This window comes from Alosa alosa, chromosome 7, assembly GCF_017589495.1.
Source record: "Alosa alosa isolate M-15738 ecotype Scorff River chromosome 7, AALO_Geno_1.1, whole genome shotgun sequence".
Lineage (NCBI taxonomy): Eukaryota > Metazoa > Chordata > Actinopteri > Clupeiformes > Clupeidae > Alosa > Alosa alosa.
In genome coordinates, this window is record NC_063195.1 from 16923434 (window position 1) to 16937460 (window position 14027).

Here is a 14027-nt window from a genome sequence, read left to right on the forward strand (position 1 = left end):
TACTCCTCGTTGCGTTGCAGCAGAAGACACAAGATGGCAGCCCTGTGCAGCATGTTCCTACTCAAATTGGCGGACCATCGCAAACAGGGCTCGGGGGATTTACTTTTCACAAGTAAGATTTAACATTACCGTATTTTGTGAATAGAATATTACCAGAGAGTTGAGAATGAGCAAGGATCTTTGATTTTACTGTATGAGAATCATAGCCAGCTAGCTAGGCTATGTTTACTCTGTGTTCATCCGGCTATGAACTGAGACTTGATAAGTCATATTCCATAACACTGACTTAGATTACAACTGACACATGGCTATTGTAGAAATAAATCATACTAGATTTGGCCGGCGAATTTTACACAAGTGGCACAGACTGTAGCCTATTATTGGGCAATCGCTAGCTGCTACTTGTAGCCTAAGCGTGTTGGTAGCCTAGCTTCACTATTTCCTGAATAAAGTAACTTTTCAATAGCTTAACTTTATTTATCAAGTAGCTTTGCCACACAAGCTACACTTTTCTTGTCATGTGTAATTGGCACAATTTAAAGTAGCTTCCTATGTAGAGAACTAGCCTACTGCTGTGTTTGTTACTAATACATTTGACTGGGTGGTAGTATTGTGTAGTGTTTTATTCATGGCAGAGTAACTGATAGTTTAGCTCACTACAATTTCGAATTAGCTTGCCCAACACTGTCAGTCTCCTCACATCCCTGGAACTGAGGAAGGTGCAGCTCTTCATTGCAGTATTGCAGGGCATCTGCTACACTGTGACTGAATATTTGATTTATGAGCTCCACCTTCATCACCTGCATTCACCACTCTGTGTCCCATTTTCCCATCGTCTGGTTGACTCAGTCCTCTTTTATGGAGTTTACCCAGTTTCACTATGTACTGCTGTCTGAAGCACTTTTTTTCTTAGCCAAAGTGTACCCAAGCAATTTTAGCAAGGTGGGAACATACAAAATTACATGCACCAGTTGTCGAAATCATAGAACCAACTGCATGACCGTAACCTCTGTCTCACTGAGCCTGTGGATACACTCCCCGATTCTTTACTGATTGCAATGAACGGGGCTGATCTTACCAGTTTCTAAAATGTTTCTTAATTCCTTTTTATTTAATCTCTTCATTGGGGCTGAAACCTTTCTGTGAACTGTAAATAACAGATGCTGTTGATGAACCCATTGACACTGTACAAGTGACAAGTCATATCACCTTTTTGTCTTGAATTGATGAACTGTTACACTTACTATGCCAAACCAATGTCTGTTTTTTAAGGATCAGAAACAAACATGCAAACTTGCACTTTACAATATTTATAGAACTTGTCTAACAAATGCTGTTGATATTGAACCCAGTTACTCCATTTCCTTTACTTATGCCACACCAATGTCTGTTCATCAAACTTTATTATGACCGCCGCTAGCGAAGCGGTCATATAGGGATTGTTTTTTTTTTTTTTTTTTTTCCCCGTCATCTACTTCCTGAATTTTTGGTCAACGATACCCGGGACACCGAACCACTGGGACACATGAAATTTGGTGGGTATGTAGCCCCACTAGACTTTTACGGAAAAATTTCGTTTCGCCCCTCGGGTCCACTCCCCGTGCTGGGCCCCGAACCAAAAAAAAAAGCAGTTTTTCCTAAATAACTACCTGAACCGTGGCACCGAGGATGAAGAATCTTTTATGGTATGTTGGTCTCAAGGGCCCACATCAATCTGGCCCATAATCACTCATTTGTGATTTGCACCCCCCCCCCGGTAAAAAATTAAAATGCAATATTATTCTGCTTTAATCGCCCCTATCTTCAGTTAAGATGTTCAGAACTGCACCAAATTTTATTTGTATGATTGACCTGGCATTCTCTAGGGGTTTGCCAAGTTTCGTAGAATTTCATCCATGGGGGGGTCTTAAAAAAATAGATTATGTGTACATTTAGTGACTGTACACTCATTGGCCTGTAGATGGCGGTGCACACATATACACATGCACACACACACAGGCACCCACATACTATCGGTATTAGAACGGCCGATGCATAATTACAAATTCAGTAGGATTAAAAGAAAGCCAAAATATATATTCATCATCATCATCATGGCTGCATTTCCAGTATTGGCGATAAGTAGTCGCTTGTCCACTAGATGGCGATCGTTGCAGTGAGACGTAATTTTGTTGGAAGTTAAACGTGGGTTGGAATAACAATGGACGCTTCCTACAAGGACTATAGTTTACCGCAGAGAACGTCTAATAAGGATAGGTTGATGTTCACATGAAATGTAATTCCCATTTCTTCTTGAAGCCGAAATAAATCTGAGGATGTTTATCGGACATGCTTGGTTTTACTGCAGGTGCGCTAATCTTATAATATCAATAAGGACCTAGGTAATGTTACCGTTAGCGTTGGTTGAGTGATGATGGAGGCCAATTTGATTGATTGCATTTGTAGAAAACTATAAATGCGGTTATACCAAGCAAATTGATAGCAGCACTGTAATTGTATCTTTCGACTGTCATTTGTTGCATGTGCTACAAAAATCATTCTGTGCAATGGAAGATTTACCAACGTTACACCGGTCTGATACAGTTTTGCCTATACATGCGTGAGACTGAGACGCCTGTTTATTTTGTTTTAAGTGCGTGCAGGGTGTGAGAGGGGAATCGATGTGCTTTGATTCCAGCTTGGTAGTTGTAGTCTGTGAAATTAAAAAGTGTGTGTGTGAAGTATCCAAACAACGACACCTTCATTTCATTATGGCTGCTTTAGCAACACACCTTAAGCTACTGTGTAGTGGGTCCCATTTAGAAGTGGCTACTTCATTCGCGCTTTCCTTGACTCATGGAGCTGCGTGAATTTTATTACAACTTTTCGCCCACGATATGGCAGTTTAAGTCCGCTTGATACTGTAAGGCGTAAGCCATTGGTTTCAAAGGAGATTTTATTTTGTGTTGCCAGCATAGCCTATTGACAATTTATGTTGTAAATAGGCCTACCTTATAAGCCTACCTGTAGCTTAGGGAAGCTAACAGCTGTCTATTAGGATCTAGTGTGTTAGTTACAGTTTTGTCATAACTCCCTGATGCATTTTTGCATTTAGAATAGCCAGAGCGTGAACAATATCGGGTGCCTATGGACTAGGCTTGGTGAACCCAGCCTGATCTGCCCGGTATTTATTTTTTGATTTCTTAAAAGATTGAGGTTGGTCTGGTGAAAGCCAGACTAGCCATGGACCTCAGTTACACAATGCAGCCTATATTTGCACGAACAATAACGGACAACAGCTCTTCAACTTTGGCCCGTTAAAATGTGTATGAACAGTCTAGCGACGCATTTCATCAAGGCCCATTTGGACATGTCAGTTATTTGCACCACTAGATGTAAAACAGCATTTAGTTTCAGACTACTGTTACTTAATTTGTGCATTAACAATAACGTTTCAGACTACTGTTACTTAATTTGTGCATTGACAATAAAGTATTACATGAACTAAAGATGACTAAAATCTTATGTAGAAGAAGAAACATTCACAAAAAATCCATCCATCCAAAAATGACCTTTGTTTTTGATAGCTGTTGAAAACGGCACGGAACTGACAGAGATGTTTTTGTTTATAAATAAATAAATAAATAACATTATGCTGATACCTTTTGCTTTTCCCAAATACAATGTAGCCTACAGGTGTAAGTGACCTTTCATCAATCCAGTTGCAATGGATGAACTGTGATGAACTGCCCTACTTGTGATTGTTTAGAGATGTTAAAGGTTTTCTAACAATGCTACATCTTCTTTGGCTATTCTACAATCTATTCACCTTTTCAGCACCAGTAGGCTACTCTCTGTGCAGCCGCACACACACACTCAGGCATGCCAAACAAGCATACACAAAAGTTTCAAGAGTGGGGGATGGAGTAAAATATGGAGACAAATTGAAGTGTGATTTATTTTCGCGGAACGGATGTACAGGACTGAGCGGCGGTCATATTTTAGTTAGTTAGTCTAGTTTTTGATGGCACTGAACTGAAAATGTTAATGTTTTTTTTTCTGTCAATTTAACTCATTAAAACTTGTATCAGTGCCACAGGGCGGTAGTCATTGAAGCAGGATGGAGCAGTTTTCTTCGGCACAGGTATGATGGTGGCAGCTTTGAAAGATGCCACCATCATACCTGTGCCGAAGAAAACTGCTCCATCCTGCTTCAATGACTACCGCCCTGTGGCACTGACACCCATCATCATGAAGTGCTTTGAGCGGCTTGTCATGTCACATATCAAAGCCATTCTCCCCCCCACCCTGGACCCCTTCCAGTTTGCATACCGAGCCAAGCGGTCTACAGAGGATGCAATCTGCTCTGCCCTGCCCTCCACCCAGCCCTCACCCACCTGGAAAAAAGAGACTCATATGTGAGATTGCTGTTTATAGACTTCAGTTCTGCATTCAACACCATAATACCACAACAACTCATCTGCAAACTCGACAAACTGGGACTCAGTACCTACCTCTGCAACTGGCTACTGGACTTCCTCTGTCAGAGGCCCCAAGTAGTAATGCGGTTGGCAACAATACCTCAAGCAGCATCACACTGAGCACAGGGGGCCCCCAAGGCTGCGTGCTCAGTCCGCTGCTCTTCACCCTGCTGACGATGACTGCACTGCAACCTACAGCAACAATCACATAGTGAAATTTGCTGACGACACAACTCTGGTGGGTCTCATCACCAAGGGCTTAACGAGACTCAATACAGGTTGGAGGTCGACCATCTGACCACGTGGTGCAGGGACAACAACCTCCTGCTGAACGCCAGCAAGACCAAAGAGATTGTTGTTGACTTCGGAGAGGTCACACCCAACACCTGCCACTGACCATCGACAGTGCTGTGGTGGAGAGAGCGAGCAGCACCAAATTCCTGGGGTGCACATCAGCCAAGACCTCTCCTGGACCACCAACACTGCATCACTGGGCTAAGAGAGCTCAGCGCCGCCTGTACTTCCTGCGGAAACTCAGGCGAGCAAGTGCTCCACCAGCCATCATGACCACATTCTACCGAGGCACCATTGAGAGCATCCTCTCCAGCTGTATCGCTGTGTGGGGCGGAAGCTGCACTGAATACAACAGGAAAGCCCTGCAGCGCATAGTGAACACAGCTGGAAGGATCATTGGTGCTTCACTCCCTCCCCTGAAGGACATTTACACCACCCACCTCACCCCAAGAAGGCGACCAAAATTGTGAGTGATGCAAGTCACCCCGGCCACAATCTGTTTGATCTACTGCCCTCTGGGAAGAGGTACAGAAGCCTGCGCTCCCCACTACCAGACTCACCAACAGCTTCATACACCAAGCTGTAAGGATGCTGAACTCTCCCTCCTGCCCCCCCCTCCACCCTCAGCTACATAACATCCTGGACATTGGACCCACAATGGCCGCCTGCACTACTCCACTTGCACACTTGAACACTTGCACACTTGTACACTTTACAACTTGGTGTTGTTGTCCTGAAAACACAACACTTCTGCTGCTCTTACATAACTTGCACCACTATGCCACTTTCTTCATTACTCAGGTCAAACAGAACTACCCAAGCCTCTTATTGGCCTGACTTTGCACTAGTTTTTTATTGACTGTCTATGCACAATTTCAACAAAATTTTGCTGCTCTTATTTTTTCATTATTATATGTGCCCTCTTATTTACTTATTTACTTACTTTTTTGTTTACTTGAATGTTATGTTTGTCTGTGGACTTAAAATTGGTAAAATATGTCTTGTCTTCACCGTGGGATAGTGAGAAACGTAATTTCGATCTCTTTGTATGTCTGGAACATGTGAAGAAATTGACAATAAAGCTGACTTTGACTTTGACTTTGAAACCAGTTTCTGTCTATGCTGTCAAACATGGATTAGTTATGTTCCCAGTGTTTATATTGGATGTCATCACTTTATAATATTATCATATATCAGAATATTCTATTACTAATAAGCCCACTATTAATATTAAAATACACACAACCATGTTTCCTGTATCATACAGCTTTTCTACTGGGAGGTTTACAACTTATTCTGTCAATTTACCCAAGTTTGTCACTAAACCACATAGGCCTACTTGGAATACCCCTCAGATGTCTGAATGGCACTGATCTCACTTAAATATTTATGAAACCTTTCTGTGAATAATGCTGTTGATGGAACTTTTCTGTCAACTGTTAACTATATTTAACTCATTAAACTTGTATCAAACTAGTTTTGTCTACGCTGTCAAACATGGATTATGTTCCCAGTTTTGATATCGGACGTCAGGTCACTTTATATCATATATCAGAATATTCTATTACTGTTAAACCCACTATGAATATCAAAATACGCTAAATCATGTGTCCTGTATCATAGCTACATGTTTGACGGCTCCAAATCTCGTCAGCGGTAGTAGGGAGTAGCGGTCGATGCGGCGTCTATGTATATTATGTCTATGGTTGTAGCGAGTAGCTGTGCAAATCACGTGCAAAAACCACTGACGTAAATGCTAGCTAGCTAGCTAGTGGAAGATTGATACTAAGATATGTTAGGTTACGTTAATATTTGATGTAGTAAGAATATAGTAGTTGGTTAATGAGCATTTTCATCTTGGGATTTAACAGGGAACCTGTGCCCACGTTGTTGGCTTAGTAGCCTACATCGAGTTGTTGCAACCGCGAGAGACGTCCTGTAGGCTACTGTTGATGAAAATATACCCCGTTTTCTAGCCTCTCGGGGTACCGGCTATCAGTATTACACGTCCCCCATGCAAAACGTTTGACCATGGTTATCCGTCGGGGTTTTTTGAGTTAATAAACTCCATAAATAACCATTAATTTGTCATTTTATGCCTGCTCCCTGTTGTTTCCTATGGAGTTGTCCGAGCTGATGTCCGAGTCCCGTTGAGGCTGGACCAAAGATTCTAGAACAGAGTTCAAAATTGATGCAATCAAGTTGACTTTGCAAAAGTTAGAATGCCTATTTATCACAACGTTGTCAGTCGCGTTGTCAATCGCAAACTTATTCAAACGACTACGGAATTAACTGTAGCTTAATTTGTGGAGGTCGAAGAGAAAGCACCTGTTTGACATAGGCTACGCGTAGCCACGGGCTGGCCTCCTTGTCAGTCTTGCCCGTCCGATTAGAGGGCTTTCCTTCGTATAGGCCTACGCTCATCAAAGACGCGCAAGTCAGCACTGCGCTGAGAGCTCAATAAATCAGTCAAATCGCGGCCACAGCCCTGTTTATTTGTCAGGTGTGATGAAATGCGTTCATATTCCACTTTTTATGTCATAAACGTTGCATGCCTATGGAAAGGTTTTGTGGTAGGATTGTCCAATGGTCAAGCTGTGCGGCTTCAATTTGTGTTTTAATTTATGCGACGCACCGATGCTGGGTTCATCAGTTTTGCGCAAGTTTAAAACGTTTAGCCGACTGCGCAATTTCTCATTTTCGTTCTATAAGTTCCACTTTTCATGTCATGAATATAACATGCCTATGATAAGGCTTTGCAGTTGTACAATATGGTCAATCTATTGTCTCAATTGTGTTTCATGTGACGCGCGCACCGATGCTGGGTTCATGCACTTGGCCAGCCTAGAACAGGAACATTTTGGAGAGGGAATGAGAGAATGAACGCACGCAAGAAACACTTTTTAATTAAACGTAGCCTAATTTACAAAGCCATTTACAAAGACATGTTTTAATTTGGCTCCAGCCTGTATATAGGCTAATGATTTTTGAAAACGAACGTCTGTGGTCATATGCATTTCACATAGGCAAGCAGGACAATTTGGGAGTTTTTGACTGCATGGAAACGATAATAATTAGTGTCAAGCACGGTTGTGTTTAGCCTAGGCCAACTATTTGCATTTATTTAAGTTACATCAGACGCTTGAGTGAAATCTTGACCTTATTAGTGATTGATAATAATAGCCTATGCCTATGCTGTGTTTAAGCAGGCCGTGAACAAAGGGTTAACGTATAGCCTACAAGTAGAAAAAGGAACAATGGTGATAATATAAGTTAGCTAAGTTAGTTTGCCTGCTAGCTAGCTTATCAGTAGGCTATACAGTCTCTAAATGGGAATTTATGTGATCTATTTACCAGTGCAATAGCTACTTCTGTCTAAATAATAGGCCTATTTACCTCTCCTTATTCAGTGTAAACTTGGAAAAAGATAAATCAGGCCTTTCACACTGTCAGTTCTTGCAGTTCATTACCGAGTAAAAAAAACAAACAGCTGGCAACGTTAAAAACAGCTGTTCAGGTGGGCTCATAGAATTGGATCTGTATATGAAATGTTGCGCTGAGCTTACCAAAATGGCGCCCTGTCGGGCTCAGAGCGTACTTCATGCCTATGACGTAACTGATCCAAAGATTGTTAAGGCGGAGCAAGATGTTTCATCAGGAGCCACTTCCGGGAACCCGGATTGCACGAGGGGGGGTCAAAATCCCCCTTTATGCAGAGCAGAGGCAGCGACTGCTCCATTGAAGTCTATGGGCATAGCTCAGAATTTCACCACATATGCTAAGGTCTTGGTTCTATAGAGTTAGGAATGTGAATTTCGGGCACGTTTTCATGATCCTCAAACCCTTCTGAACATTTCAGGTAGGCCTACATTTTTAGCATTTTTGAGCATTCCAGTCTGGAGAAAATCAACCTTATATCAGGTGTGCGCCGGTTATTTATGCAGCTGCTGTTGGCCGATTGCAGCGTGACGCTTCGTCAATCGCCATCGACGCCTCTTTATGCAGACAGGATTCGATCCCCATTTCGCGCCCATAGACATGAACTACGACGAAGTATCTTGCTCCGCCTTAACAATCTTTGACTGATCTATCTTGCTCTGTTCTAGAATCTTTGGGCTGGACTGTCATTGGCTCATCAGCGTTCTAAGTGTGGCGCTTAGCGACAGGTCAATTCCAAAACCTAAGAAAGATTCACTACTCATTGATAATTGGAGACCAATTTGTCTGCTCAATAATGACTACAAAATTCTACCTCAGATTTTTGCCAAAAGAATAAAGTTAACTCTGGATCAGATAATTGATGAAACCCAATCTGGTTTCTTAAGACAGACACATTTCTAACAAAATCAGGCTTGTACTGGACCTTAGACTACAATGACCTTTGCAACAACGAGGCTTATATTCTATTTCTAGATTTCTGTAAGGCCTTTGACACAGTCGAGCACAAATTCATTTTTCAGGCCCTAGATAAATTTGGCTTCGGTCCTTATTTTTGTGAGTCTATTCAATTATATTCTGGGACCTCTCCTAGGTTTGAGGTGAATCGTGGTGTCAGACAGGGTTGTCCACTCTCCCCCTACTTGTTCCTGATCTGTGCTCAGCTACTCTCCGATTTTATTAAAATTAGCCCCTTACAAGGTATCTAAATTGCTGGGAAGGAAATCATCATTAGTCAGCTGGCGGATGATACTACCCTGTTCTTAAAGCAACACCAAAGAGTTTTTTGTACCTTAAAATAATGTTTCCAAAATCATTTCAGTCGTTCATCAACTTGTAACAGGGTGAACGGCATCTGCATTTGCTTCGCGGCCTTCTATCGGCTATAACCGCACTATGTAAGTTTGCCAGATCGGGTAGCGGATCTAGGCTATAGTTCAATAGAATGAGACATAAGAAACTACAAATTTGACTTGCATCTGATGTTGCAATACATCATAGGCTATTTTTTTTTTTTCATAAATCGGGCAACATATTCTACCTTGTCTGTGGACATCGTTATTTGCAAGGCCGGTGCTGGATAAACAAATAGCATGTGTGCGACGGAGGGAAAGTTCTTTGGCGTTGCTTTAAAGCATTGGTTCCCAAAGACTGGGTCGCGACCCACAGGTGGGTCGCAGGAGATTTTATTTGGGTCGCCGGCAAAGCCTAATGACAATTTATGTTGTGTAATAGGCCTAGCTTTGTTAACAGTCACGGTTTTGTCATCCCTCTGTGCATTTTTGCATTTAGAATAGCTCTGAAACTGGGGGCGAACACGTCGCAGAGGGGATGCCAGAGCGAATGGACAGTTAAACGCTATTTTCTTCTTTCCATCTCGCAAACTTTAGCCTAATAGACTAAAGTATGGCGCATTATCGTTCATCTTTCGGCTATTTCGCAAAAGCCTCTTGTTCTGGTATTTAATAATTTCATATTCTTACAACATAAACACAACACCAATAAATAGGCTACAATATAACGACTTAAGTTATTTGCTGTTTACATTCTCCACGGTGTTATGGATCCATTTGTCTGCAACGCAACATAGGCTACAACAACATCTATCTTTAGAAATACAGGAGCAGCTTAGGCTACTATATGCTGAAAAGTGATGACTGCATGATGAATGCGTAGCACGCCAAAACGGAGGAGTCAGTGCATCACCAAACCCCATAATAGTAGTAGGCGCTAGATATCTATCCAACCACTTAGATATGGCACGTTAGAATGGTTATAGAAAAGTTTTAGAACCTGTGGCCTAAAACATCGACGTTTTGGGCAATATTGGTGGTTGCGTGTTAAATCTGAAGTGAATTGGGTCGCGATAGTGTGTCATTTTTAAAAAGTGGGTGTGGGATAAATTTTATATGTCTCTCATTGAATGTTTAGTATACCTTACATACATGTAGTGAAATCTAATTGTCATCTCCTTACTCTGACCCTTGTGTTTTCGGAAACTCCTATGTTAGAATGTTTAGTTAAATTAACCCTTGTGTCAGCGAATTGTGGGTAACCCTCAGGATGGGGGGTCATAAACATTTCTTATCTTTGTCAAAACACCAGATGGTTAAGTGGGGTTGTAAACATTTCTTATCTCTGTTAAAATACCAGAAGGTTAAGTGATTAATGGAGGGTGACAACTTGTGATTTTCCATGGGTGTGGGGTAAGGTATAAGAGTTGGCTTCACCCACAGATGTGTGGGCTTGTTACTTTGACATTTCATGTGGGTAACATGCTCCCGGCGTCGTGAATAAAGCTGCAGTCTCACACCAGTTGTCTTGGATTAATTTTCACCACATGGGTCCCCAGGGAAACACTGCTTTAAAGGATGCCTCACAGGTTCCAATAGCTATAAATAAAATTAAATTATTCTTTTAGGCCTCTGGGCTATACTTAAATATAAATAAATGTGAGCTTCTCCCCCTTAAAACGTATAATAGTCCATTCATTTGTAACATCCCTGTTAAAGAAACTGTCACTGGTCTAACTATCAACAGTAAACAAGACACTAGATGCTCTCTGAACTTTAATCCTGAAAAAACACAGAAAAGATTTAATCAGTGGCTTCAGAGAAACCTCTCCATTAAAGAGAGAATTTTGTTGTCCAAAGCAGAAGGCTTATCCCGTCTGACATATGCAGCCCTATCTTTTGACGTAAACAAACAAACATCTATGTCCATTCACAAAATTATTTACAATTTTACATGGAAAAATAGAATTCACCACTTAAAAAAACAGTTTTATTGAACTCCTATACACACAGTGGCCTTCACTTTCTTGATTTCTCTAGGCCTACTTTAAATAATACCTTCAAGATAAATTGGATTAAGCAATTTCTCATGAACCCTAATTCTATATGGAACTTCATTCCTCACTACTTATTCTCTAAACTTGGTGGCCTTGAATTTCTTTTATTGTGTAATTATAATATTGAAAATATTCTTGTATTCTTTTTCAATAATATTGAAAAAAGTCTTTCTAATTTTCATAAACAGATGCTTCTCTCCTGGAGCATGATATATAAACACAACTTTTCACCACACAGATATTATATCTGGAATAATAGAGACTTGCTATGCAAACACAAAACATTATTTTTAGAAAACTGGTTTGGTCATGGTATTTATCTAGTTACTCAGCTGCTCAACTCCAGTGGAGATTTAATGTCCTACACTGAACTTCTACACAGGAAAGAAATGCAAGGTGTTTGGCATGATATCGTCATGACAACTTGACATATAACTGTGTTTGGCCTGACTTATCTTCTATAACTGTCATGAATACTTTCCTTGGCATGATAATTTCATGACAACTTGACATAATTGTTTAATTATTACATGAACAAGTTCATATAACTGTGTTTGGCCTGACTTATCTTCTAGGTTTGTGAAGTGACAATGGTTGTCAATTGGCTGTCATGACACCATTATAAATTGGTCATGAATACTTTTCTTGACCTCAACTACAGTGGTACAGTTTTGACTTGTCATTAAGCTGTCACAAAGAACTATTACACACCAAAATAGTTTCCTGACAGTGTCACGAATACTTACCTTTGACCTAAAGTACAGTGAACCATATGAGATGTTTCCTGAACATGTCATTAAGTGCCTTTACACTATCATGTAGGTCCTATATCTGTACATTTTACATTTCTGCAACATTGACTCTAATTTCAACTATAATAACAAGAAATACCATACTCAGTCATGACTTAAAAGAGTTTATTTCAGCAATGAATTTTGCAAAACCATAATACATGGACATGTTACCATGCCAGCTAACCTAAGGAACATGCATTAAACTATTCACATACTAGTCCTTAAGCACCATTTCATTGCCATCATTTCTGCAGCTTTTTCAAATCATGCCCGAGTCTACCCAACACACCATTATGATGGCGGATTCCTAACCAGTGGTACCATTCAATCATTGTAAGGTGTGTTTTGATGGACTGAGGGGTTCGATTCCCCCTGAGACGCTATATTTGTTTTTTGTATGTCTGCAATGCACGTTCAATATGTTGAGTATATCCAAATTATAATGGTGTCATGACAGTCAATTATTCCGGTCCATCACTTCACAAACCTAGAAGATGAGTCAGGCCAAACACAGTTATATGTCAAATTGTCATGACAATATCATGCCAAACACTTTGCATTTCTTTCTTGGCTAACGGGTTACATTTTCTTGGCTAATGTCAAGTTGTCACCGTCAAATAATGTCATCTTGGCTAATGTCAAGTTGTTATAATGATGACACCCAAACAATGTCAACTTTACATTCCAAAAACCGAATGACACATTATGAAAAGTCATAAACATCAATAATGTGTCATTAATGTGCATGATATGTGTCATGTCATTCTTATGACGGTTACAGGTCACCCTTGTGTAGACCCCTTCAAATAAAGTGTTACCGGCTGTTCTCAGCCTCACGGGTTGGCTTCGATGTGAGTGGTTGAGGTAGCACGTCAATAGATGACGAACAAGTGGCTTATCCAATCTTATGCAAGGATTTTTAATAAGGCCCAGCCTTCTGAAGCACCACTCCAATGGATCGATCCCAGATGGATGAGTGGAGCTAGGCCAGGGGTCGGCAACCTGCGGCTCCGGAGCCGCATGCGGCTCTTTGATCCCTCTGATGCGGCTCAGCTTTTGAAAATAATAATAAGTAGGCCTATTTAATTAAAATGTATCTTATTTTAGTTTGATGGTCTATCTGAGTAATTTATATAACTTCCCACCTCACTTGACTCCGTAACCGTAGCCTGCACAATACTGTTACATTCGCGGTTCGTTGCCATATCAATATCAAACAAAATCACCGATTTCCCTCCATTTCAGTCAAGGAGAACACTTGTCTTTAATTGTTATTGTTGATGTGTGCGCCTTCTGTAGGCTAGATAAGGAAAATGTCAAAAAGGAAACGTCAGCGACCACAGCTTGCAAGCGCGAACACAAGCGGGCTGAAATGGGAAAGTTTCCATCCGAAAACTGATTCTGAAAACACGAAATGAACTGCCCATTATATATCGCACACTGTAACGAGTTAGTATTGCTGTGTTAACCCTATTCCTGCATGTGAGAAATCGTTCTCACAAATGAAAAATGTAAAGACAAACCTGCGCTCACGTTTAAGGGCAATTCCGCGCAAAACTGTCACATCCATAACGCCAACACAATGCCATGGTAGGCTATTTAGTTGGCGTTTTGGATATATGACAGTTTTGCGTGGAGTTGCCCCAAATGATGACAGCCTCAATTCTTGTATGAAACTTCACCTCACTGAAT